We start from the raw sequence: 27,864 nt of genomic DNA, 5'->3' as shown, positions 1-27,864 counted from the left end.
ACGGCATGCAGGAAGACAGGAGAAAATGATGTGAAAGCTAGAAAGGAAGTCTGATGGATGTTGATACAGTTATTTTTTACTAAACTGCATTGACAACTTCATGACATTGAGGTCATGTAGCAACAAGAAGAAAGAAAATCTTGCCTGACCAAAATGGTAAGAAATGTAGTATTTCACATGGGAATTTAGAAAATATTCTGTGTAAAACAGTTTGGGGCAGAATTTACTCATATCTTGGATCTAGACCAGAATCCATTTGGGTAACCACAGTCTAGAACCCTGAAAAGGCCTAAAAATGTGGGGACGCTGCAAATGAAGCCAGACACTTCAATTCCTCATCTTCCTAGAGACAGATGTCTTGGCACTGAGCATAAATCAAGAAAAAGCAGGTGGGCAAGACTTCGTCTGAGATCTGAAAATAACTATCTATCTGAGATATTAAATGATTTATATTTTTGTTTATTAATTATTATTAATGGAGTTGGTGCATCATGCCTACAGCATAAACAGCCCCCACTCTTCATGTCCAGACAACACATTGTCAGGTACTGCTGTTCCCTCCCATTACACTCAGCCACAATTTCTAAGGGTGCCACCCTGAAAAGCTTTACATGTCCAGAGCAAGGACATGTAATAATAAATTTGTGTGTATAATTTACCACTGATGGATCTTGCAGTGTGGCTTTCTGGCTTCAGATTTTCCTTCCCCCCCATTCCACCCCCCCCCCCCACCTTCCTTCCTTCCTTCCTTCCTTCCTTCCTTCCTTCCTTCCTTCCTTCCTTCCTTCCTTCCTTCCTTCCTTCCTTCCTTCCTTCCTTCCTTCCTTCCTTCCTTCCTTCCTTCCTTCCTTCCTTCCTTCCTTCCTTCCTTCCTTCCTTCCTTCCTTCCTTCCTTCCTTCCTCCCTTCCTCCCTTCCTCCCTTCCTCCCTTCCTCCCTTCCTCCCTTCCTCCCTTCCTTCCTTCCTCCCTTCCTCCCTTCCTCCCTTCCTTCCTTCCTCCCTCCCTTCCTTCCTTCCTCCCTCCCTTCCTTCCTTCCTTCCTTCCTTCCTTCCTTCCTTCCTTCCTTCCTTCCTTCCTTCCTTCCTTCCTTCCTTCCTTCCTCCCTCCCTCCCTCCCTCCCTCCCTCCCTCCCTCCCTCCCTTCCTTCCTTCCTCCCTCCCTTCCTTCCTTCCTCCCTCCCTTCCTTCCTTCCTTCCTTCCTTCCTTCCTTCCTTCCTTCCTTCCTTCCTTCCTTCCTTCCTTCCTTCCTTCCTTCCTTCCTTCCTTCCTTCCTTCCTTCCTCCCTCCCTCCCTCCCTCCCTCCCTCCCTCCCTCCCTCCCTCCTTTCCTTCCTTCCTTCCTTCCTTCCTTCCTTCCTTCCTTCCTTCCTTCCTTCCTTCCTTCCTTCCTTCCTTCCTTCCTTCCTTCCTTCCTTCCTTCCTTCCTTCCTTCCTTCCTTCCTTCCTTCCTTCCTTCCTTCCTTCCTTCCTTCCTTCCTTCCTTCCTTCCTTCCTTCCTTCCTTCCTTCCTTCCTCTTTCTCTTTCTCTCTCTTTTTCTCTCTCTCTTTCTCTCTCTCTTTCTCTCTTTCTCCTTCTCTCTCTCTCTCTTTATCTTTTTCTCTCTCTTTCTCTCTCTTTCTCTCTTTCTTTCTCTCCCTTTCTCTCTTTCTTTCTCTCTTTCTCTTTCTGTCTTTCTGTCTCTCTCTCTCTTTCTTTCTCTCTTTCCCTCCTTCTCTCTTTCTCTCCCTTTCTCTCTTTCTTTCTCTCTTTCTGTTTCTTTCATATTTTTTTTTCCAGAATATCTCACCTGAATCTTTTTAGAAGTTAAAAGTCTAAAGCTACTGAATGTTGTGTGAATTTAGGAGAGGTTTAAAGGGTCCACCCTCACTGCCTCTCATCAGGGCTCCCTCTGAGCAGATCTGTCAGGTCTTACACCTGTGCAAAGTTCAACTGCCCAGATCAGGCCTCTCAATCTACCACCCTGGCAATTCAAAAGTATTGGCACTAGGGCCTCCCACTGTCACCAGGTCTTTACCTTCATGGTTGTCTACCAGAGCCTTGATCTGCTGAACAGCTTTCCTGTGAGGTAGAGAAGGGAAGAGGGGCAAATCACAGCCTGGGGACATGCGTCTTTCTTCAGCTGCACATCTTGACTTCTTATTGCCACGTGTGCCAGAGGGAGAAGCAGGTACCTCTGTGTTTCCGCAGCCTGGGTGGCAGTGTCATGAGCATGGCTTTGTAGGAATCATATTTGAAGTAAGCACCAAGTTAATTCCACTGGAATTTTATGGGCTGCCTTGGAAGGTTAAGACTTTTTGTTTACAGAACTTGTTAAAAGAGGATTTAAAATATTAATTGTTAAAACAAACAAACAAATAAATAAATAAATAATCAGGCAGGGATTCATTATGTGTGTTGTGGTCTTTTTTCACTTCTGAGCTACTATCTCTTAGACCTTCTTTCATCTGTGAATTATTTCTCATGTAAGCTCATTCCTAGGCATTCACCATTTTGAAATAGAGTTTAGAAATTAATAAGCACTTTGCAAATCCACACCTATCTCCAAATGCTGACACAACATCTCTGTTGCTTGCCAAGGACTTCTCAAGAATTGTGCTGTTACTTTTATGCAGGTTGTGAGTTTAAGGGTGTATAAATGATTGCTTAGCAGGCAGCAGAGCCTGCAAGTCTTGCTGAAGGTAACCTACTAGCTTGCACCTCGGGCTCAGACACTTTTTGGGGCCCCTGTGCCCCATGGAGCACTGCTAGGAAGAAAGCTCCCCAGCTGCAGTTGGTGGCCATCCCCTATGACCCCCTGTTCCCTTCTTCTCCCTGGTCACAGAAGTACCTCAAATGCTGGTAGTGAAGAAAACTGGGAGGTACTTTAAGTGCTCAGGCCGTAATGAGCTCACCCAGATATAGTGACATATACTGCACTCTTCTGACAGGTACAATTCCATCGTTTCCTGAAGCTTATTCAAGTGCCAGAACACCACTTCTCGGGACAACACTGGGTTGGGTGACAGAGTGGGACACCTGCAAACCATTCATATTTCTTGAAGAAAATACCGCTTCACAAAGACCTGAGGCAAGTATGAAAGGTTTCAAGGAAGCTTTTGTTTTGGAAGGGCTGTGGTATGATGGAAGAAATCTCATCTAGGCAGTGCAAGGAGAGATGCCCCTCTCTTTTCTTCATGCTTACTTCGGGGTGGAAGACGGAGATTCCTTTAGGTGTCATCTTTGTTTCCAGACAGGAAAACAGGGTTAATAACTTTCAGGGGGAATACTCCTTTCACCCAAAGAGTACCTACAGAAGCCAGCTTTGAATCAATCTTGCAATAGAGAAATGGAAGCAAAATAGCTGATAGCAGAAAAGCAAATATCCATGGAGGGTAACGTATTTAAAACCTCTTCAGCAACATGTAGATTAGCTCCAGAGGCTCAGTGCTACCTTCTGAATCAGTACCGAGAACAGGGGAGATAGGAGAGGATCTCCTTGGTATCTCTAGGACAAGCTACACTTCCTCTTCTCCCAGGGCCTGAGTGTTCCCATCTGCAAACTGAGGTTAGCATTATTAATCTTCTTTCTTACGTGATCAGAGAAACACAGACTAAAAGCACTAACAGGCAGGTGGTCTTATTATTATTACCTACGTAGGTAATGTCACCACTTAGTTTAGAGCCATAGGCTGTAGAAGATGCAATGTACCAGCTCAGAAACATTTTGGTTCCTGCTCTGCAGTTCCTTTGTTAAGCAGGAACACGTCTGCAGCGTGGGACTGTTTGATCTATTGACAGCCAAGGTGGTGATAGTCTCGGCCACCCAGCATGAAATAGCATTTTACAAGCAAATACAGCATCAGACTTTTCATCAGAGCCCATCTAAGAAGGTTGTTACCCAAACTGAACTAATTAAGCAGGGTCTGGGTTACAGGAAACTCCTGTGGGGTTACTTTTACGGAATGGGGTCCCCGGGAAGGAGATATCTGTAGAGAGAGTCTTGGCTCTGAGTGAGTGGTTCCAGAGCAAGAAGACACTGCCAGAGGGACAAGCCTTATCTTGGGCTCTGGGCCCCAACTCTAACAAGCTTCAAATATGTCTTGTCAGCTCATTGCTGAGCACATCAGAGCGGAGACTGGGAACAGGTCCAAGCACAGGTAGATAAAAAGGTGTGTTACAGCTTTGTCTCCTTGTATCCATTTTCCAGATCTAGTAATTAGTTTCTTTACTTTGTATTTTAGATGGCTGAAACTCGCTTTACTTTTTACCTAAATCTTGCCTGCTGTGCAGACTGATTTCAGGCTGATACGGCAACTTTGGAGGGACTCTGCAGGGAGGAACAAATGACCCTGTGTTTCGGCTTGGGACCCCAAGAGGCAACTGAGGTTCCATGGGTCCCCGGGTCACTGCACCGTACATACCTGTTTCGAGGCTGCTGACAGTAAGCCCCAAGCCACGGGTGGAAGCTTCCCAGCAGTTTGTGTGAGGCAGAGCAGAGACGCAGTGTGGTATGGAGCAGGGCGCTGAGACACAGCCTGGGAGAAATGGGGCATGGGTCTCCCTCTCTCACTATTCCCTGCCAAAAGGTTTTGAGATACTATTCCCTTCACTCTCCCCTCAAACATGTGCCTTTACGAAGGGTTTGGTGGTAAAAATCAACCTGTCATCAATAACTTGCAATAGCCTCACATAGCTGTCCAGGTACATATTTCTTTCTGTGATCTATACAAAGAGTCTCAGTCAATTTGGTCAGAGATAGGCATCTCCACATAGCTACATGAATCCCACCACATTAGCTGCTAAGTGGCCCATGCCCTGTCCACCACAGTGTTTTGTTGTTGTTGCTGTTCCAGGTAAAACAAAGGACGTCTCAGTTTGTAGTGTCCCTTGCAGGATGCCAGTGCTCACTCCGCCTTGACTCTGAGTATGTACGGCAAGTAGAGAAAATACAGTGCAGGGCATACTGGGGGGTTCTGGGACATACAGGTGTACAGGGAAGACACAGTCAAGGTTTACAAACTTTTCCAGGGTGGAAGAAATAAAATGATATTTTGGTAACACACTAACCAAAGGAACAAAGTTGAGCTTTATTGAGAAGAAAAAACAAAGTTGGTCTGTTATGCATAGTCAGTCTCTGGCACGTAAACATTACAGGAGAAAATTCCTTTAATATAGCCATTACTTGACACCTACAATGTGACATCACTTAAAGAGAGGCAAGGGTGGAAACAGATTGCAAACACAGAGACAATGTCAGAAAACAACACTGCTGTAGCTGTAAAGGGCTAATTCTGAAAGGGTGGCAAGGTCATACCTTCAGCCAGCCATTTAGTCAAAAGGCTGATGATGCTGCCATGTGTAATGGTCAGGGGCCTGTAGGTGTTAGTTCTTGTGATGTAGATATCACTGCTCAGCATGGCTTCTTGAATGCCGTTGTCTCCATTTAATCTGGTTTCTGTTTCAAATCCTGATTCCGTGATGCTTGAACCTGTGAAATCCCTTTGGTCTCCATATAATGGGAACTATGGCAGCTCTTAACAGACAAACAAGACATTTGTTGGCTGAATAATCTCTGACTGCTAATTCACATCTGTTGAATGGCTGGGATTATGGGCCTGTCTTTAGCACCATTTCAGTGAATGTAATGATAATCAGCAACTGCATCTTCCAGGCTGATAAATACTGCGGCCATAGACACACTCTGGAGAGGGTGGAGGGATTATTTTGGCTCAGTGACCATCTGCACTGCCTCAGGTAGGAGACCTGAACTGATTAGTCTTTTCTCCAGAGGACTACAGCATTCCTTCTTTTGCATCCAAGCCAAAAAATAACAACAGAAGAGGCCTTTTTCTTGTGGCATCCCAGAGGTCTTTTTTTTTGTTTGCTTTCCCCTTTTTCTTTCCATTCCTGTTCCAAATCGGGAAGTGCAGAGGCGTGTCAAAATAAAGCAATTAGACCAATTAGGTTAACCAGCCCCTCTTCTTGTCCTCCACTACAGCCATGGTGTGTGCAGTAGCATCCAGATCAAGCCAGATGGGCCTCTGACTGCATATCCCTGGACAGCTTGACTTTGCTGGCTGGAGAAGAAATCTGTTGATTGCACCCTAAGCAGTGCAAGAGGGTCATCTTCTGCACTGTTGCACCAGACAGAGCAGCACAGCACAGCAACCTGGGCAACTGACAGGGAGGGTCAGATTCTGGGCTACTCAGGTCAATTGGGGGCTATTACAAGAGGTGCTCTTGCAAATAGTAAATCCAGAGTTTACTTGGATTATTTTAGCTTCTTCCAAGCACATGTTCTTGTAAATGGGTCTGTGTGGTCTTGCAGACAGCAGGTACAGTCAACTATGTATGGCCACATATGTGTATCAGACAAAACTTGCTTGTTCCCAGTAAGCACTGCAAAACTGATTAAAACAAAAACAAAAACAACAAACAAACAAACAAACAACAACAACAAAAAAAACACATTGTTTTTACCATGATGCACAGTTAGGGTGTGGAACTCCCACTACAGGACACTGAGAACTCAATAATAAGAAAGGAGTTCAAAAGGGAATTAGAAAAATATTCCTGGAGGACAGATGCACTGGCACATATTTAAAATGATGCAGTGTATGCAGAGAGAATCTACAAACCACAGATGGAAGCTGGGGAGAAAAATTACAAAATATTTGTCCTGTTTCTTGTATACTTTTCCTGAACATGTGCCTCTGACCACTGCTGGAAATAGTAGATCACCTGTAGATGAATCTCTAGTATGAACAAATACCATAATTTCGTACGGGTTTAACCAAATTTACTTACACTCCACCACAGCATTCTTGTTATCAATATTAACTGGAACTCAGTATGAACTCAGACTGCCAGGACTTTGTTTATCTTTCTATCTAGCTGAAAAGAAATGTTATGTTTTTGAGTAAAGGGAAGAGTTATGTTCATTTTGTTGGTATCCAGTTCCTGGCCAAACAGTCTGCTCTTTGGAGAGTTTATCATATCCCTTTATCATGTGACAATTTTGTCACTTTTTCTTTGAGAACTCCTGTTTCTCATGTAGGCTAATCAGAAGTGCTCCCGGGACTGTTTTTAACATGGACTGACAGAGGTGGAGATGCACATGCACGAGGACTGATTCGTAAAACAGCTAATAGGACTTGCAAATTGCACTGCGCATTATATGTCAGGAGAGCTGGTCTCTGACCTCCTCGCTGTAGCTTGGACAGTATTTTACACTCTCTTGCCTTTTAGACTGCAATTTCTTTGTAAGTGGGCTTTTAAAAATGCTGTTGTTGTCTCTATGGCCAGGCTTCCAATGATTTTATTTTAATTTTTTTTCCTGAAAATGATACTGTCACTTAAGAATAGACACCAACATCCTTTAGAGGCTAGCCTGTGCAGAAAATGGGGAAATTTCTCTTGACCACAGCTCTTTCTCCTTAGAGATTTATTACTTATTACTGTGGCATCTTTCTTTTCTGAATATGAACGTGAAGTCTATATACTGTTTTGCTGTCTTCAGAAACCACACTCTTGTTGATGTAAAATAGTGCTACGCATTTGGTATTTTCAGTTTACAGTGCAGATGAGATCATGGAAAGTATTTAGGTTACTTTCTGGCAATTCAAAAGAAGGTAGGTAAAAAAAAAACTGTGAATTACCCAGTCTTAAAATCACATAGGACTAATCAGACTAGTTCTATTGATTAATTTGCTTTCATTAGGAAAAGCATCAAATAATATCTGCAATTGTTTGTCTTAAGAAGATATCCAGAAGCCTAGCTGTAGATCCTGACTGCCATTCACAAGGATTCATATATGAGTTGAGAACAAAGCTGTTGATCCTGCTCCAAACATTTTGCACAGCATTGACTAGTTCTGTTTTGCTTTCCTTGTATGACATGCTCCTCTCATGAAATGCTCTTGCATGCCAAATGGAGACTGCTTTTACTCCTGTTTTGCAGTCCCTTCATTTTTCCCCACAAGATCTGTTGTCACAGAGAATAATGCCTCTGAAGCACCTTGTCTAGGTTGCTGCTGAATCCTGACAAGGCCAAGAGCTACAAACCTTTTCTCCTGTGTGCTGTAAATGGAGACAGATACTGTTTTCAGCCTCAGTGTGTCAGAGGACTGTGGGGCTGTTTGCAACCATTGAGTGACATCGACAGGTTTTTGCCTACCTCTGGGACGAGATAAGGACTTGCAAATGCAAAACAAAGACAGAGATTAAGCTAGCAGGAGAGAGTTATAGCAATAGGGAAGGGGAAGAAAGCCATGAAAAGCATTAATTTTAGAGCTATCCAGCTGATATATGGCAACAGCTGCCTAGGACAACATTTGCCTGTCAAGGATAGCTTCAGGGTTTGTGGAGCTGATTCAAAGTCTGTTATAGAAAATAGGTGCTTGGGAAGAGGAGCAGGGAAGATATTCCAGTGGCCAAGAAGGATTTTGGCATAGGTTTGCTATGTCAGTAGTGGCAAGCACTATTTTGCAAGACAGCTGTAAGGGGAAGTTAATCTTTAGCTTGTCTCTTAAAGATTGCACAGTAATCTCTGTGCCTAAAGATCCCTAATGCATTTGGTCTGCAGCGCTGCCAGTGGAACAGGCACTAATGACCATCCTGTTTCAAATGAGGATTTCACAGAACCATTGCAATGTTTGGAGACATCTAGTCCAAATTACTCCTGAAAACAGGACTATCACCAATGCTAGTTCATGGCATCTCAGCTTTATCTAGGTGAGTCTGGAAAGCTTTCTTGGGTGGAGGTTTTGCAGCACCTCTGAATAAGCTGTTCCTTTGCTGCATTATCTTTGTGGTGAAGATTAGCTTTTGTCTGCAGATAATATGATGCCAGTTAAAGTCTGGTGTTTCATTGTTGTTGTCATTTTGTTTTGCTATTGCTTTTTTGTTTGTTTTTAAGCCATGAAATATTTCTGGCATTCTTACAGAAAATATATATTTAAAAAATCTTACATTGAAATTTTACATTATTATCTTAAGCATGGAGAAAATAAGTGTATGTTGTCCAACGTACACAAACTTACTATCTAGTTTCCTGAGCAGCCTGAAGTCTGCTTTCCCCACATCCAGACTTGACATTTTTCAGGAAATTTTCCTCTTATACGAAATATTTTAAACTCAACTACTTCATGGTCACTGTGTGTAACACAGCTGCCAATTGCCACTTCACCAACAAGACCATCTCTGTTTACAAACAACAAATCTAGGAGGGCGTCTTTCCTAGCTGGCTTCCTTGGTTCTTACTTGCTCATTTATACTGAGCAGCTGCAGCTCATTGGACAAAGCCATTTCAGAGCTGACAGCAATGTAAAGCTTATTGCTTTACAAAAAAAAAAAAAAAAAAAAAAAAGCTCAGTGGCTTTTTGCAGCAGGTTACTCATATTCCCATTTCAGTCTTAAAACAGGTGAAGTTCTCACATGATTTCTACTTCTTTGCAATTTTCTAATGGTCCCTGAACACACCAAAAGTCATTGCTTCATGAGAATGCAGGCTAGTTGAAGAGTAAAGCATATAACCAAAAATGACACCATATGATTCCTGAATCACTGTTCCCACAGAGTACTTCTGTATTTTTGTTGGCATTTCCAGCTTTCAGCAAAAAATAATGGATGTTTTTAACTTGACAAAATATCAATGATTTCTGTGAAAACAGATAGTTTTCAAACACACTATTTATTTTTTTGTTGTTGTTCTAAACCAATTTCCTCTTAAATGTGTTGCAGTATAGTATGTCAGTTATTATTTTTGAATAAATAAATCCAAACGCAAGCAATCATATTACATGGCCACATTTCTGAAGGGTATGGCAGTCTATTTCTTCTTATAACGTTTCCGAGAACATTTGGCTCTTCAAAACTGCTAAAAAGAAAAATAATATTATTTAGGTAACTGTAGTGAAATGTGAAATGAATCTAAAACACCACTCTTTGTCACTGTAATATGTGCATTATGGTTAGTGTTTTTTAGAAAAAATATTCCAGGATTAATTGAAACTTGCAAGAAAATATTACTTGCATCCAGAAAAGAGGAAAAAGAAGCAAAAAATAATAATAATAAAAAAAGCACACACACAATCACAAAAAAAAAAAAATCAGTTGCATAACCTTTTGGTTTATCTGTCAGCTGAAAATGCTGGCAGGTCCAAAATCCAAGTCATAAGTCTGTAGCAGTGAAAGATATTTCAAAACAGTGATGCATTAAAAAGTCTCTCTGGAAATAGCCCGACAGCCAAGAATTCCCCTCCATTAGGAAACACCCTCATTCCAAAGCCTCAGACATCTACTTTGAATACATATAATTTATTGCCCCGTCATCATAATATCATTATTATTTATTTACCTAAGATGATAACAGTGACTAAGGTCTTAGTCAGGATCAGAGCTTGATTATACCTTAAAGATATAAAATAGAAGATAATCCTTGTTTTAAAGAGTGTTTAGTGTAAACTAACAATAGTCCTGGTATTACACCCAGCAATGGAAAGAGATCAACAGAAAAGGTCTTGGTAGCAGACATTAAGATTCCCCTAGAAGATCAAGAGACATTAATCCCATTCTTTAATTCAAGCATGTGCCTGGATCTCTAAGTGTCTTGTTGCATAGAAAAGTTTGATTAGCATTTCAGTGGAGGTGCTATTTTCTCAAATATTTTATAGTATTGATGTTCTTAATACCAAGCCAAGATGCAGACACACACTGAGTCTGTTAGTTTTGAAACTTTTTTTGAAGAATGAATGAAACACATCATAATGTGTAATACAAAGTAGTTTCAAGTTGTTAAAGAAAGTTTGTTTTTTTGAGTAGGCACAAAACCATAGCTTAGATCTGCATCATTATTACTATGCTCATGAGAGGAAAACTAAATTTCCTAAAGACCTACATTTTTACTAGAAATATGTTGCTTTAAACACAGCTATTCACACTTGCTGCTGTGATCTTTAGTGACACTAAAGCACAACTGCTGTTTTTTGGGGACTAGCATATTCTCACTTTTATTTATTTTCGTTTCTCCATGGACTTTAAAGGATAGCATATGGATGTCTGTTGCCTGTGGGAGACCTGGGTCCATTTCCCAACACTATCATCTGCTTTCATTGTGGACTTAAATATGAAATGAAACAAGCAGCTAATGGAGCACATCAAAGATCCAGCCAGCCTGATATCCTGCCTGCTAACCTAGGGAAGAATGCAAGAAACAGGTGATCATTTTCCAGGCAACTCTACCAAAGATTTGTTTTTCCAGAGTAAGTAATCATTGATTCAATGATTTATATTGAGGAAATAGCTATGTCTGTGGTGGTGTTTTGGGGTTTAATATCTCTTGGTATTTCTTTCTTTCTTTCTTTCTTTTTCTTTCTTTCTTTTTCTTTCTTTCTTTCTTTCTTTCTTTCTTTCTTTCTTTCTTTCTTTCTTTCTTTCTTTCTTTCTTTCTTTCTTTCTTTCTTTCTTTCTTTCATTTTCCTTCCTTCCTTCCTTCCTTCCTTCCTTCCTTCCTTCCTTCCTTCCTTCCTTCCTTCCTTCCTTCCTTCCTTCCTTCCTTCCTTCCTTCCTTCCTTCCTTCCAACTTACCTGTTTTGTTTTATTTTTTTCCCCAACCATTTCAGGCTTCAGAGTCTACACTGCTTAGTGGCAAATATTTCAGCAGTTCACCATGAGATTTTGTGGAAGAAGTATCTCCCATTTACCTTTGCAATGATATCTACAAATGTCATTTGACCGCTCCAGTTGTGTGGGGAGAAAGCATGGGCAATCAGTTCAGACACCTTTTCCAGATCATGCGTGCTTTCCTATAACTGCCAGTTGCTTTCGCACGGCCTGAAGAGTAAGCTTGGTCATTCTTCTGGTAAACATCATGCCACACCTTTGAACAGGATGCTTGAGACCCCAATTAATGCTCCTTTTCTGACCACACTGCTGTGGCTGAAGTGTCTCTTTGGCTCCAGTAACCTCTTCTGCCACTGCACTGTAGTCTTCAAGGCTGTGTATATTCAAACCTTCAGTCCAGCTCTCAGGACTCAAATACTAACACTGGCCTCAGGTGATGCCAGCACAGCAGGCTTCCCCACTGTGGCAGGAGTCTCACATGCTGCCATGTTGATACTGGCCATCTCAGGACTGGACTCAATTTGGGCAGAATAAGGGAAGGAAAAGAGGAGTGAGGGAAGAAAGAGGAGTGAGGGAAGAAAGAGGAAAAGGAAAAATCAGGGAGATGGTCTTTTGTGTGTATGTGGCGGGGACATCTCCTGGGATGGGTGACTGCCCCAGAGAGAGAGGACCCAGAGTTCAGACTGGTCAGGTGGGAAATGCTTGTTACTTTGTCTGCCAAAATTGGATCAAGACCCTTTCAGAAGAGAGCTAGGGCTGGTGGCATGGCAGGAGCTGTAATCGCTTTATCTCCTGCTGACAGGTCCAGAGGAGCTGGTGAATTAGGGTCCTCAGGTGACCTAATCTGTAAAACAGACAGGACAGTGAGAGTAGACTCACTGTGGGCTTCAGGTGATTAGATTTCTACTGCTCCATTACCAGTTACACAAGCCTGATGTGTGTTCTTTGCAGCCCTGTCTATGGCTTCAGCTTATTTAAGGCAAATTCCAGCACTGGCACTCCAGCAGCATGGAGCTTGGTGCAGGCCACAAAACCTGCCTGCCAACCTGCCTAAACATGCTGAGGGCTCATGTGATGATCTTGTGCTACCATAAAGTAGTGCTAGTCATATCCAGCTGGCCTTAGTGACTCCAGTTTATCACTGCATGGTGGATATATGACCATCAGAAGAGGCGAGAAACATGCAATACTCCACAAAGTTGTGTGAACCAAGTGTCTCAAACTGCAGAGGATTTGCCTGTTCTCAGCCCCGTTCTGTTTAACAAAGATAAGCCATCAGGTTGCCAAGTACCTGTCTGTTTCACTGTCCTGATTCCTGCTGAGTGAATTTCTGCCCAGTTTACAACCTAGGCAGCCTAATTCTGGCCAAATTCTTCCTGTTGTTCCTTTTCCTGGAATGAAAATAATTATCATCAATTACATTGCTAGCAATTGCTATATATATATACAGTAGGAAAAAAAAAAAAAAAAAAAAGGAAAAAAAAGAGAGAGAGATTTAGTCCTCTCAGGAGTCATAAGGATTACAAGGATTGAGACTTAAGATAAATGGCTCTCAGTTTCCTGACACTTTTTCATCTGCTCTTTCATAAGCCAGATTGTGGTGGCTGGATGTCATTTCTGTACTTGTTTATATTGCAGCTTTCCTTCTCAAGGGCTAGGTTTTTTTTCCTCAGGAGAAACAGACTTTGCTTAGTCTTAGCTTCTTCAGAAGGCAACATTTCATTACATGACAATAAGGACTGTTACTGTTAACAACGTTTCTTGTAACTAAGAATAAAGCCAGGATGGTTGTTCTGAAGTCAGATGCTTGAAAACCTCTCTGGTCTGATAGCTGATTTATCTACTCTGTAGACTGAGGGGTGGGCGCATAGAATTGGTTAGCAGGAGGACTGGGACCAAATCCTTCTAGCTAGCCTTGCAGCTAGCCTTGCATGCTAGCTGCTGCTGCACTCTCCTTTCGACACAGATCTGGGCATAGGCCAATTATCTCTGTTGATGAAGCTCGATTCCGGGACAGGACCTCTGAAGTGCTTGGCATTGCACCACAAAGCTAAGTGCTGCCCCCTAGAATTTTCAGGCTATGTAACCATACTGATACAAACAGAAATGTCGTCACTGAATTTCACAGAAATAGAATCCAGGGAAAAGTGGTTTTCCTCTGTTTCTGAAATGCCCAGAGAAAAGTGGGTCCTTTGTCCCAGACTAAAAAGATAAAATAAGTGGCAAGAACCCATTTGTATCTCTATGCTAAATTTGCAAAATGAAAACCCAATGTACCTAGAGGACAATCCAGGGAATTACAAGAATCTGTATTTTCCTGTTTCAGTCACGGAATCTTCACAAAAAGCAGAGGACATAGCATGTGTGTGGCAGGGTACAGTAGGAATGGGGTACAGATCTGCACAGGGGTGTTCCCACATGACCTGTCCCACTGGGCCTTTAACCCTTAGCTCTCAGACTCTTTTGAACAGCAGCTGGGGTTCCTAAGTGAGCAGATGATCCCAATGGTAACAGGTAGGCACTTCTACCAAATGTGTGACTCGAAAAGCCTTCTAGACTGAGAATTCAGCTTTGAAAAGGTATATGAAATGATATGCATTTGAACAGGTCTGTGTTTTCACTACTAAGACTTGGATCAACTCTGGCCCACTGGTCCAGACATACACTATATCATCACAGTGTTAGAGAGGGATGCATCATTATACTGCAACAACAACAACAACAACAAAATAGTTTTAATCTTTGTTCTCTTCATTTTTTGTAGGACAGCCAAAATGGGAAAAAATGTTATGCTCCATTTGGTCCCGTAGAAACATTTATTGTTTGGAGATCTGGCAGTGCTAACATGGCTTTCCTGACTGTTTCAGCTTTCAACTCTGGGCAGGATTACTCACAATTCTGCTTTTTTGGGGGAACATCTTCCATATTTCCCATCCAGAAGAATATTCTACTCCTTAAATAGCTGCTGATAGGAAGCTTCAGATTGGTACTCTCAGTTCCCAGTCAAGATCGGATCTGTATTTATAGTGGCTTTGGAAGTTCCTGCAAGTAGTGGCCACTATACAGATTCATATGCCAAGGAATGGCTGGAGTGGCTAGGAAGCTGGTGTCCTTGTTTCAATATTTGTGTTAATTGAAAATACAGAATGAAAAATAACATTTTTAGTTGCTGTAAGGAGGGGAAACTTTCTAATGATGGGATGCAATCAATGTTATAGAGAGCATTGTGTTTGTTTGAGACTGAATAGAAATGTTTTCCTACAGACCAAATTCCCATGGAGGAAGTTCACTTCTGGTAGGGTGTTTCAAACTGAGGTCTGCATCTGGGAATTGAGTGGTGAAGAAAATAGAAGGGAGGAGAGAAAGAGAAAGTGAAAAGGAGAATAATTAAATAATTATTTCAATGAGGCCAGTGTGGTAATGAGCTCCAGATGCTTGGGATTCCACGGACAGCCTCTGAACTGGAGTAGCAATGGTGGGTGTATATATGTTTGTTTACTCCTCCCACCCTAAGTCTGACTACTGCTTTCTCTGAAAGCCAATGAAGAACAAGCCTTTCCTAAAATACCCCTTGGACTTTGCCTCTCCACTCCAGATTCTGATCTGAGTTACTCTAGGCCAATGTAACCCACGAAGGTAGTGGCAATAATCCAGGTATGTTCTGGCATAATTGCAAACACAGTTTGGCCTTCACTCTGTAAATAGTCTGTTCACAATGAAACAACAAATGAGCACATGAGCCTATACTTACAACTTGCTGGGGCCACATCCGGATCTTTGAATCCCTGTTAAATAGGTGCCAGTCAGGAACAGAACAAGAATATTACGGTAAGGGAAATTACAGCAGAATTAACCCTGGCCAACTAATGGATTTATGCAAGGTGTACAACAATATGAATAACAAAGTAGTTTGGCTATGTAGCTGTTTTTGAAATGTGCAGTTTAGAAAAAAAAAAAAAGAAAAAGAATTCCACAGCCTATCCATATCTGACATGACAACTGTCACTACAGGATGTCATCCTTTCAGATATCAATTTTCAATTCTACTATTTCAGGGAGGTGAAAAAGTCTGTGAGCTGTTGAGGGCTTATGCAGAGTAAGTGAGGTGATTCTCAATGACATAGTAAAAGGCCATATTTTGTTGGTAGCAAAATATTTTCCAAAAATTTCTGAGTTCTGAAATCTGTATTACCGGGGGAGTGTGAGGAGAAGAACCTATAGGAACAATATCAGATGTCCATTTTTTGTTGTTGTTGCTTTTTGTTGAAGAAATCACTGAAGTTGATTACCTTAACATAAGAACTAGAATAAATCATTTTGAGTGAGAGGAAATTTCTCATTTTTATGAAAATTATTTTTTTGGGGTGATTTGATTTTGTTTTGTTGTGAAACAAGTTGTTCCCCCAACACCTTACTGGGCAACATAATGTCCTGTGGAACACATCTAGTGATTTGTCCTGCCTTCTTTGGAAAACTTTCTGTATTGGTGGGTTTGTGGAGAATGGTAGCACTGCTGCTCCCACATGGCACCAAAACTTGTTAAATATTCTGAGCTGCACTCAGTCCCACAGGAGGATGTCTCTACATCTTTGCTACCTGGTTTCTAAGATGCTGAATATCATACATGTTACATAACACTGGGTATTTAATGTTACCAGGCAATGTTCTCATACTTCACAGCTAACCCCAAATCTTCTTAGGAACATCGAAATGCTACCAGAAATTCACAGAGTTCCCAGTAAGAGAAGAAAACAAAGTGGTAGAGATGACAGTGTGTTTTGTCAAGCAACAAGGGTTGCAAGCACTTCAGAGAATGAGGCTGATATTTCTGACTGTGTTTTATCCACACTATATGACAGCACTCTAGCAGCTCCCCAGTTATGGGTATCACTATGGTCCTGTCTGAGTTGTTAGCCTCACTCTCTTTCCCTCTTCTCCCATAATCTGTGAGAATAAAAGTTATTCTTTCCTGATGAGTAGAAGGGTTCAGCCTCTGACGCCTATCAGACTGGAGAAGGAGAGATACAGTGATGGTGTCTGGTCCTGATGATATACGGCTTGGATTCTTTCCAAAATACTTCTGAAGCTAGCTGGCCTTTGCTCAGCTGAATACTGAGGAAAGGTGGCATAAACACCAGCATTGCCAGCTGAACTGTACTTTACAGTGACACATCAGAGGATTCAATCTATTATTACCTAATGTATATTATTATTAGTGTTTTCAGTCCTTCAGGCAATGAATCAAGCCAAGAACGTATCCTAGAGGAAGCAGCATTGCACTGTCAGGTGGAAAGACTAGTTTACTTTTTCTCATCCTGAAATCGTACGATTCTTTATCACCTTCTCCTTGGCCTCACTCAGGCTTTATGAGAGGGAATTTGGCCAGAAGTTGTGAGGCTTTGCTGCTCTCAGTATAGCTATCAATTTTCAAATCCTCTGTTCATTAGTGTGTGCATTAAGTATAAATGTATTCCATGAGAGTGGAAGCTGTGATGAAATACTTTTTTTTTTCTTTTTCTTTTTTTTTCCCTGTTTCTTTTTGTCCCAGCCATAATACTCCCCAAAAGACTTAGGATCTTAAACTGTTCCCCTCTTACTGGCTTACCTTGAAAACAATTAAAATAAATTGTATTTGGAAGGTGCCTCCACAGTCGTATATGAAAGATACAGGTGAGACAGATCCTCATCTGAATAGAATCATAGAATCACTAAGGTTGGAAAAGACCTTGTGAGAAAAATCTCAATAATTTTCTCCAGACAGGATCTTCTGTGAAGCTATTTTATTCACAATTGTAATGGGAGGCATTCTGCCAATAGGAGCACATTATAGTAAACATATCATAACTTTTTATTCCCTATTACCTGACACCTGATTACCTCCCCTGTTTCCTCATTGGCTGAGTACTACAGGTTTACAAGCTACTCGATGCTCCTCTATACCATATAGGTACTTTTTTTTTTTTTTTTTGATCAACCCTTCAATTTCTCCTTTTTCCTTTTTTTTTTTTTTTAATTTTCTCTTTTCTTATGATTAGAGAACTTTTGATCTTTGTTTTTACTGTTCTCACTCTGCTTGTCCTGTTTTTCTCAGTTTTCTACCTTATTTTGGAACAGTGCGGCCTTCTACCATCTACTTATCTACTTAGCATTTCTCTGTTATGACTACAGAATTACCTTTGAATACAGAAGATTGTTTTTTTACTGCAAAAACACACTCTTCTTCGAAAACATGTTCTACTGCAAAAACACAACTTAGTTTCTCACAACCTTCAAGATCATCTGGTCCAACCATCCCCCTACCACCAATATCACCTGCTAAACTGTCTCTAAGCACCACATAAAACCTTTCCTTTCCATTGGCTTTCCTGGCCACCTGGGCACACTGCCGGCTCGTGTTCAGTTGAGCATCAATCAGCACCCCCAGATCCTTTTCCTCTGCACAGCTTTCCAGCCACTCTGCCCCAAGCCTGTAGTGCTGCATGGGGTTGTTGTGACCAAAGTGCAGGACCCGGCATTAGCCATGTTGAACCTCCTACCAATGGCCTCTGCCCATCAACCCAACCTTTCCACGTCCCTCTGCAGGGCCTTTCTACCCTCCAGCAGGTCAACACTTTCCCCCCAACTTGGTGTCTTCTGCAAACTTACTGAGGGTGCACTCAATTCCCTTGTCCAAATCATCAATACAGGTATTAAAGAAGATGGGTCCCAACACTGACTGCTGGGGAACACCACTCATGACCAGACAATATATCTGACATATTATATATGACATTATATATATATGACAATATATCTGGTATATATTGTCATGGTTTTCAATGTCATCAAATTGCCATCAGTCTAAACCTGGAAATATTTTTCTTTGTCATTGTCCCACTGTACTAGTTACTGCACTCCTCCTTCTTTCTCCTGCTTCCGTTGTCATTCACTTGCAAGAGAGGATCTTTAAGGAAAAAGGGTGTTTTCTTCCTTCCCATTTGAGTACAAGTTCACAGGACTTTGGATTTATTCAGGGTCTTTCAGGTCTCAGGACACTGATGTGAATTGGTACAGGTACTTGTAATAGCAAGTACATTTAGGCTAAGAAAATTTCTACCAGCAAGAATGTTAAAAAAAAAAAAAAAAAAGGAACTGCTGAACTGCTGAACTGCTGTTCCTTGTTCTTTCATTTTCCCAGAACCAGGCTCCTGGACAGCTGTTTGCTTCCCTACAGAAACACTGCATGTACTGGGGACCCTGTAAGAGAAAACTTCTGAGTTGCTCCTCAGTGCTGAAAGTGTTCAACAACTGGCAAAAAGAGATTTTTTCTCTTCTTGCTTTCAGAAGATTTGTTTCACTGGAGATGATGCCTTTCTGAGCCAAAAATAAATAAATAAATAAATAAATAAATAAATAAATAAATAAATAAATAAATAAATAAAAAAGCAGAAGATAAGCTAAGAGGAATGTTATTTTTGGATTACCTTTAGCTAAAAGTTCGGTGGAAGAACAAAAAAACTGTTGACCACTGGCTATCTCATGATCAGCAGATAGTTCCACTTCTTAGACTTTCAAATGTGAAAAGGCAGGCATGGGCTTATTATTATGCACTGGCATTTTCCTGGATTTATACCACTGTTATAAAGAATTTTGCAAGAATCAATTGGAATCCTACAGTGTCACACTCTGGGCATTGATCTCCCTTATATAAGTAGGGAAGCTGTTCTCAGTAAGTTCTGGGTGCAGATCTCCAAGGTCCTAAGGACACCAGGATGTGCCTGTGGCTGGCTTTGGCTAGGTGGACCAGTGTGCTTACTTTGCTTATGTGAGGAAGTTAACTCTCCATTATTGACACCTCCGCAAAGCAGGGTTCAGAACTGGGAGGCAGCTGTGGGCTGGAAATCCCAGATGGCTCTCCAGGACTTTCTTGAGCTCCTCAGCCTAGTCTTGCATCTAGGGGGAGAGCCAGCAGCCATGATGTCATACACTGTCCATTTTCTCACAGCCGGTCTGGGAGGTTGTGAAGGATGGTGATACGCATGAAGGATTGGGACAATGGTAAATGACAGGAATGAAAGGGTCTGCTGCTGCCTGCAGGCAGACATACTTGAGGTGGGTGGGCAAGAGAAAAAATTCCTGCAAAATTCAACAGATTGCTCTCAACCCCCTCCAGTCTTCTAGCCTTCTTCCTCTCCCTGACCCTTCTACACCCTCATATCCAATTACCATCCTCACAATTGAGCTGCCACTCCTTCTTATCCCTTTCCACCTACCCTTTCTCTCCTGAGCCAGCGCTCGCCTTTGAAACACCACATTAGAAGCCTCAGTGCCAGGGCTGGAGGAGTCTTTTAGTTGCAGAGCACTACGCAGTGATACACATCATTTCCTGGAAGCTAAATAGCCATGTAACCCTGGAACCATGCCTGGGGTAATTAGTGTGAGGTCTCAGGGCTAATTGGGCTGGGCTGCTAACTGGTGAGGGGGAGGCAAGGGACTCCTCTTCCTCAGCATGCCTGCCTCCCTGCCCTTGTCCTGCTGCTGATCTGCTTCCTGCTGAGACTGTTAGGAAAATTCTCGTGACATTGTTGACAGGGGCAGGAACCAGCCACAGCACTAGCTGCCTGTAGTTATTTTTATTGTATGCAGAGCGAACATTTGTGAAAAATATAAACAGTAGAAAGTGTAATAGTAAGTAATCTCTTTTTTTTTTTTTTAGCTTGGTCTCAGAAACTACTTTTCAGAGGAAAGGCCTGGAAACAAGGGGAAAGGAAGCAGACGAGTGGATGTCACAGAAGGTCAGGGAGCCTCCCGCCTGGTTTTAGTGCTGCTGCAAGTGTTTTATGAATGGGCTTTGAGGACAAGTGGGAGGGTGTCAGAGAGGAGATGCATTTGTGGAACTTATGAGGGAGTCTGAAGGGGACTGGATGAGCTCTAAATTTTTGGGATGGAGGCAGGTGGAAGGAGGAGGAACAGTTCAGACTGGTCCCTAAGTGCTGGTAAGTTCACAGTCTTTTTCCTTTGGTGGGAAAGTGGAAGGCTTTATCCTGTCTTGGCTGTGTTCCTCAAGGCAAGGCCTGGTGTAGCTCCCCTTAAAGTCAATGGAGATAATCCCATTGACGTCAGTAAGACTTGGGTCTGTGCCATAATTACTGGAAAGACCCACAGCCTAAATGAAGAAATGTCTGCAGCCATACATAGCTCCATTCCAGGTTAAAAATAAAAATAAAAAGAGCATTTCCAAGTTTAACATCCCCAGCACTGTAAATAAATGTCTCCCCCATCACAGAAGCAGCACTGTTCAGATTGACTGTGGGCATCTTACACAGCCAAATGGCCTGAGTTTTCCCCCAAGACATAGAAATAAACAAGAATGCTTCATAAAAGGAAAAAAACAAAAGAAGAAGGAGGAAACGAAGAAGAACAAAAGAAGAAAAAGTAACCATGGTAACAGATCGTCTTGCTGCCCAGACAGAAAATTTACTGGAGCATTTCATGAGCTCCGGCCTTCAGGAAAAATAAAAATAGAAAAGAACAACAAAACAAACAAACAAAAAAAAATCCACCAAAACCAAGTGAATCCTTTTTCTTGAGAGAGGTAAAAGTTTGTTTCATGTTTTTTTTTTGTTTGTTTTTGTGTGTTTTTGTTTGTTTGTTTGTTTTATTGTTGTTGTTGTTTGAAACTGAACAGCTGAGGGAGTAGCTGCATGAGGGCTGTACTCCAAACATACATCTAAGAGTCAAGGGTGTGCAGCCCTGACTCCCACACCTTGCTTTGGCTTGTTCTTGGTGGTAATAATGTCAAAAAAACAGCAAATGAGGATCAGCACATCGGTGTCTTTCTTTCTGTTCTGACAAAAAAGTTATGTGTGCCAGGAGCCAGACCCTCAGCTGGGGCAAGTTGTTCATTTCCCCTGTACTCCTCCACTACTCCCCTCCTCCTCGCAGCTCCCTTTCGTAGACACAGCTTACATATGTGGTGTCACCTGCTACCCCTGGAAACACTGGCAAAAAATGCCCCAAGTATCTCTTGATACCTGACATGTGTAGGCCTAATATGAGGGTCAGTAATCTTGCATCATCCCACACCTTGCACTGAGACAGGCCACAGTGTGACACGAATGAACAGACATAAGCAGGAAGCTGCTGGCTTATAGACATTTACACTGTGCTGTCCCACAGGGAAAGCCCTGCCCTGCATTCACATCCTGGAAGGATATTTGCTGATGAAGCTAGCAAGTGGTTTCACTTGTATTTGCTAGGGTTGTCTGGTGTTATTTTATTATGAAAAAGCATGAATTAATGGCAAGGCTGTTACTGCTGCTTTAAGGCAGGGTCTGTTTGTTTTGGTTTGTAACTCCATTCACTTGGCCAGATAGTTTGATGTGCTGATGCCTGTGGAGCTGTTTTGAATGTGTAACCACTAGTGTAACATCCTCTGGTTATTGTGAAATACCATTCGTGAAAACTGCTTTTATTAAACCATTGCTTAACAGGGAAACTGAAACACTCTAACCAATCATCTCATGCTCTCCTGTTAGTCTTCCTGTGGAAGGCGTCTCATTGGATTTCCTCTCTATCATGACTGCATCACAAGCCCCCTTGGAAGCAAGGGAGCTTTTGCAGTTGACTCCAGCAGGTTCTGGTTCAGCCCCCCTGGGAACTATTCTGACATTCAAACCTGGCAGGAGGACAGCAGGGTTTTTCTGTTTGTACCAGCTGTTAGTACATATACGTCGATACTCTTGTCGTAGGAAAAAGTAGACAGGGCTGAATTCTTCCTTGATCCACAGTCTGGTATAGCCTTTGTCTGCATGGTGCAAAGCAGGTGCAAACAAATGGGAATAACTTACACACTGAGAACAATGGTACAGATAGAATCACTACACCTGTGGGACTGGGGCAATCTTATTAAGGAGTGTCCATCACAGAAGAGGAACTTACTGCTTGCTGTTTGGAGTCTGCTCCTTTCTCAGCCTTGCTCAGCTGGATCAGACAGAAGGTCTTTCTCCCACAGAAAAGCTCTTGTTCTTTCATGAGCACACTACACGTTCCTTTACCTGCTGTATTCAACAGTCTTCTAGTCAGTAGTCTGGGGGTCTACCAAACCTTGAAATCTCTGGACCACGCCTGGAACTACACTTGCAAAATTCCTTTCTGAAACCATTTATCCTTTCTCTCTACACTGCGTTGCATAGAAATTAATTCCATATTTATTGCCTTACAGGTGATGGATGAAAGCACGCTTCTTTTTATATTTTGGTCTTTATTTTAAAATTGCTTCCTTATACAGTTTGTACTGCCTGAGATGACAGTGTGCCTCACAGCTCCTCCACTCTGATACACAGCAAATCCTTATCCATTCAGCTTAATTGTTTCGTTCATTATTTTACAGATGTCTATCACGTCTTTCCTGCATTCAGCATTTTATAAACTGTCCTACTCTTAGAATCCAAGTGTATTTTAGGCTCTTAATCATCCTTTTGATCAGCCCTTTGAGTCAGTTTCCACTTTCACAAAATAAAAATATCATGATTTTTTTCCACTGAAGGATGTCAGAGTGCTTAGCAAACTCAGAACTATCTAAAGAGGTCTGATAAAGTAATCTTGTTTGTGGTTTTATTAGTGTGGTTCCTGAGAAGCTGCTATTACAACTGGATATGCACTGCTCCTGCCCCAATGGATGCTGGAATAGAGGTCTGGAAATCTTCTGAGAAAAAAAAAAAAAAAAAAAAAGAGGAATTCCTCTTTTCCTTGCCCTCAGTCTTTATTTTAGGAAGCAAACAAATTACTCCCAGCTGGGTGGATCTTTTGTTTCCGCCTTTCCTTTGGTGCAAGGCTATTTTAGTTCTACTGTGTCCTGATAAAAGTTTAAAGCTCAAAAACTACAGGTAGCTTAGCAGAACCATATTCGTAACAACATTTGGACATGTGCACTTTGACCTAGTGGGACCAGGATAATTTAATAGAAACAGACTTAAAATTGTCACTTGCTAGGTATGCTTTAAATGTAGAACAACGTGGGAGAGACCTGATGGAAATCAGGAAAAGGAAAATGTAGGGAATATATATGTTATGGGGATCTATGTATTCGTCACCTGAAACTTTACCTATTTCTTTGCTATAGATAGAAACAAACCTTTATATTCTGCTTCATAAATATGTTGTGAAGTAAATAACTGCAAAAGGAAGGGCATCATTTAAAACATTTTCCTCCCCTCCAAGGAAACCAAAGGGGTTAAGTGTACAGCTGATTTCTTGAGGTATTTTGTAATCACATACTGGATTTCTGTAAAAAAAGCTGAAGTCCTGCTAAAGCCGCCTAAAAGGCATCCACATTTCCTCATTTTAAAGAATTCTTCTCTTTGTGATCTGCTCAGTTTTGAAATCCTGGCTGCAGCCCAGCTGGAACATCTGACTATGAACTCCTTTGAAATTCCATCTCCTGCCTCCCAGGGTCCCCCCTATAAGTTGCAGCATCAAATGTGATAGCAGTAGATTCATCAAGAGCTGGGGAACTCTTCTGTCAGGCAGAGTGATTATGAAAATAAAATTCCCAGGTAAAATTAGAAAATCACATCTTCCCTTTAGGCCCCTGCAGGGCTCTTCTTTAATTATTATTATTTTTCCTTTGGTACCCACACACCTCATTTATCCAAAACACTTCTGTTTACACAATAGCAGGATTTTTCCAATAGCTCTTGGCCTATTTCTCTTTCCTCATCTGACACCATAGTTCCAAGGAAGTTACTTGGAAAGGATATATTTGAGGCTGTCACAAGAGTCATGATGACTCAGTATATTGAAAGGTCAGTGTCATTAAAGCAGTTCTGTTTTCACTTAGATGAGTATTACAGCACCTTCTGCAAGCATATCCTAGCTTAGAAATCATATGTATCAGAAAATGAATGTACTAAAATCTGAATCTAATGTGTATATTCTGATATCCTAATGCACATATCTAAAATCCTGATGGGATGCAGCCAGGAGTGCTATGGGAGCTGGCTGATACCATTGCAACTCTGGAAGAAAACAAATGTCACCTCTGTCTTCAAGAGGATCTGGGGAGCTACAGTCAGTTCAGCCTCACATGACTGAGGGAATAATAATTTTGGAAGCCTTTTCCAAACATATTAATGATTGATAGTGGTCACTATCAATTTATGGGTTTACAAAGGGAAAATTATGCCTAGACAACCTAATTGCCTTCTAGGATGAGATAACAAGATTGGTGGATGGGGGGAGAGCCATAATGGCTGTTTATCTTAACTTTGGCAACACTTTCAATACTGTTTCCTATATAATCCTTACTCACACACTGATGAAGTATGGTCTAGATCAGCGGACAGGGAGGTGGATTGAAAACTGGCTAGGTGCCACGCTCAGAGGACTGCAAGAAGTTCAGGTGGAAGACAGTAACCAGGGGAGTGCCCCAAGGCCTGACGGTGCTCTAAAATGTTTTCAGTAATGGCTTGCATGATGGGACAGACAGCACCCTCAGCAAGTTTGCAGGTCATACAAAACCAGGAGGAGTGGCTGATACACCAGGTGATTGAGCAGACATCTAGAGAGGCCTCAACCAGCTGAAGGTTTGTATCGACCTGTAAGTCTTGAAAATCAGCAAAGAGAAATACTAAGTCCTGCACCATGCTCCAGTCCTGGACAACCTTCTCTAGGTCTCTCTGCTCTGAGCATGTTGGACTAGGTGATCTCCTGAAGTCACTTCGTACCTCAGCCATTCTGTGATTTTGTGATTTGTATAACTCTTTTCAGACAGTATTCCTTTCTCTTTGTATTTTTTATGAGTTTACCTTCATCTCCTGTGTGACAGGCAAATATCACAGTGTGGAATAAGCCTAAAAATATTTACACAAACCAATGTTCAAATTGTTTGTGGGTCCATGGGTGAAATTCTTTTTCTAGTGGATTACAATGTACTCCAATAAATATGCTGTTCCCTGTAAATTAAAGTTTGTATCCCTCATTACCTCCCATCCTCCACTTCAATGTCTGAGTGCCTCACCCACAACAGGAGTTGATAAGAAGAGTCACCACTGATAAGACGATTGAACAGAGGTGTGGGAGGCGCATTCCCTCTTGCTGCTGCTAAAGGCTAGAGTAAAAGTTATCCCACATAAGAAATCTCCCAAACTCATGCTGATTTTTCAGGACTGGTGTTTTTCCCAGTCCCACACTGACTACATGATACCGTCCTTACAAGCCTGCTGCTTTTGGAAGGACCTGTCTGGAGCTAGTCACAGCTTGAGGGGGCAGGTGGGAATGACCTGTCAGGCTGTGAGTCCTGAAGGTCTCACTGTTTTTTTGGAAAGATTGAGGAAACCCTTTCTCTATGCAGGAGGAGTATATATATATGTATTTATATGTATTTTTCATTAGTTCATGTGTTTTCTCTGTTTATTTGCTTCTGATTTTCAGCATTTGGGGACATGAACTCTTTGTTTGGTGTTCATGACAAAGAGATGCTTTGATTTTAGCTGGTGCTTCCAGCTCTGCTGTGACAAAAAGAAATGATGGCAAATGCAGCAAAGTAACATTTTAGGTAGAGGTGAGTTCAAGAAACATTTGAATCCGGTCAGCTACTCTGTTGAATTCTGATTTATTAAAGGGACGTAGTTAGTTTTAGGTCTTCCGGGAGCCTTATACAAGAAACTATCAAAATGGATGACCATTAACTGTCATGTTTCCAATGTATTCTATATTTCTATCATGATATCATATATATATATAATATCTTTTAAATTTCTATCACTATATCATGATATAGTGATGTGGGTGTTAGAAAAAATGTTTTCAGGGCAGTCTTTAAAAGGCAAAAGTTGAATGTACTCTTGCTTTTGGTCTTACATAAAGCAGTTTCATTTAATAACAGAGCCCCAGAGAGCTGGTGGCAGAGCCAGCTCTTTAGCCCACAGATGCTGGGTGAAAAAGCACTTTCCCAGGGCTCCATTCCTGTCCAGTGCTGAGCCTCCTTCTCCCTGTTCATCCACTCAGACTTTGACCACAGGGTCTCAGTCTCCATATGGCCTCTGCATCTCTTCCCTAGTATTTGGCCCCAGAACTAGGTGATATTTCATCTGCTGACAAAGCAATCCCACAGCTGCATTATGATAAATACGAGGTGTCTTCAGGGAGTGTCTCATGAACAATTTCACAAATGGGGGGAAAAGCAACAGTGACAACCTGAAATCTTCCTACAACTAACCAACCCGTCAGCTTCTGGCAACAGAATTAGCTTAAACTGATACTCTTTTGAAGCAAAAAATTCAGGAGTGGATGTACACACTCAAGTAAACCCATTTAGCTCAAATCTACATCAGAGCCTGTTGGAAACTGAGAAGCACTGTGATAGTAGTGTAAAAAAAGCTGAAATCAGTTAACTTCACTAAGGAGCTGTATATCTCCATTCTTATAAATACACCACTTTATGCTTCCTCTTAATTCATTTTAAGCACCAGTCTCTCATCTGTTGTAAATGACCATAAAAAACATTAAAGTCTTTGGCTTCATAAGTCTCAAATAACATTATTACAAAGAAGGTATTTTATATATATATATATATGTGTATATATATATATTATTATTATTATTATTATTTATATTATTCTACTTTCTCTCTACATCTGTTACCTCTATGTCTGTACCACAGCTTCCTGCTTTCTGTTTCAGTGGCATTCAGGTACTAACTAGAAATCCAGAACAACAACAAAAGGGACACGCAGACTTTATGGTGGGACTGTGCTACAAGAAAACATCTTGGTTTTATTATTAATGGATGTACAGTGATTTCCATTTTTCTTTAAATGAGAAGTAGTAGTTTCACTATGAATAATTCTATATAAAATTTATTTACAAAGGTCTAGAGACTAGGTAAGACCAGGTTTACAATGGGAGCAAAAAGCAATGTAAATGTTTCTGAAAGGTAATGAGGAAAACTGGGCACAGAACTCTTGTGAAAATCTGTCTAACTTGCCTGTACTGTTAGTTTTTTGGCACTTGTTTTTTTTTTTTTTTTTTTTTTTAAATCTGTGAGTAAGAAAGCAATGAAAATGATGACATCAGAACAAACTTTACAGTGCAGACACTGAACAATAAATCTATGCAGAGAATGATGGTAATATATCACTGACTGCTCTGGACTAGCATTACTCATGCAGGATGTACAAGGAGTGTTACTTTGCTTTTAACCTTTCAAGGATACTCCATTTTCATTAATTCATCCATGGTGTTCATCCTCCATGCTCCTTTGTGTAGGAATAGAGAGAAGC

At 41.4% G+C, this 27,864-nt stretch overlaps 1 long non-coding RNA gene across 1 annotated transcript; it reads left to right on the top strand.

The window, feature by feature from the left end:
• On the top strand, positions 1-25,998 carry LOC308185449. Its single transcript, XR_013943390.1, has 4 exons — positions 1-156; positions 2,929-8,713; positions 11,023-11,241; positions 20,298-25,998. It is a non-coding gene; the product is annotated as an uncharacterized lncRNA (long non-coding RNA).
• Positions 25,999-27,864: the final 1,866 nt, after the last annotated feature.

Source organism: Anser brachyrhynchus, assembly GCF_964034855.1.
Source record: "Anser brachyrhynchus genome assembly, chromosome: Z".
Classification (NCBI taxonomy): domain Eukaryota; kingdom Metazoa; phylum Chordata; class Aves; order Anseriformes; family Anatidae; genus Anser; species Anser brachyrhynchus.
This window is presented reverse-complemented; position numbering and strand designations above follow the sequence as displayed.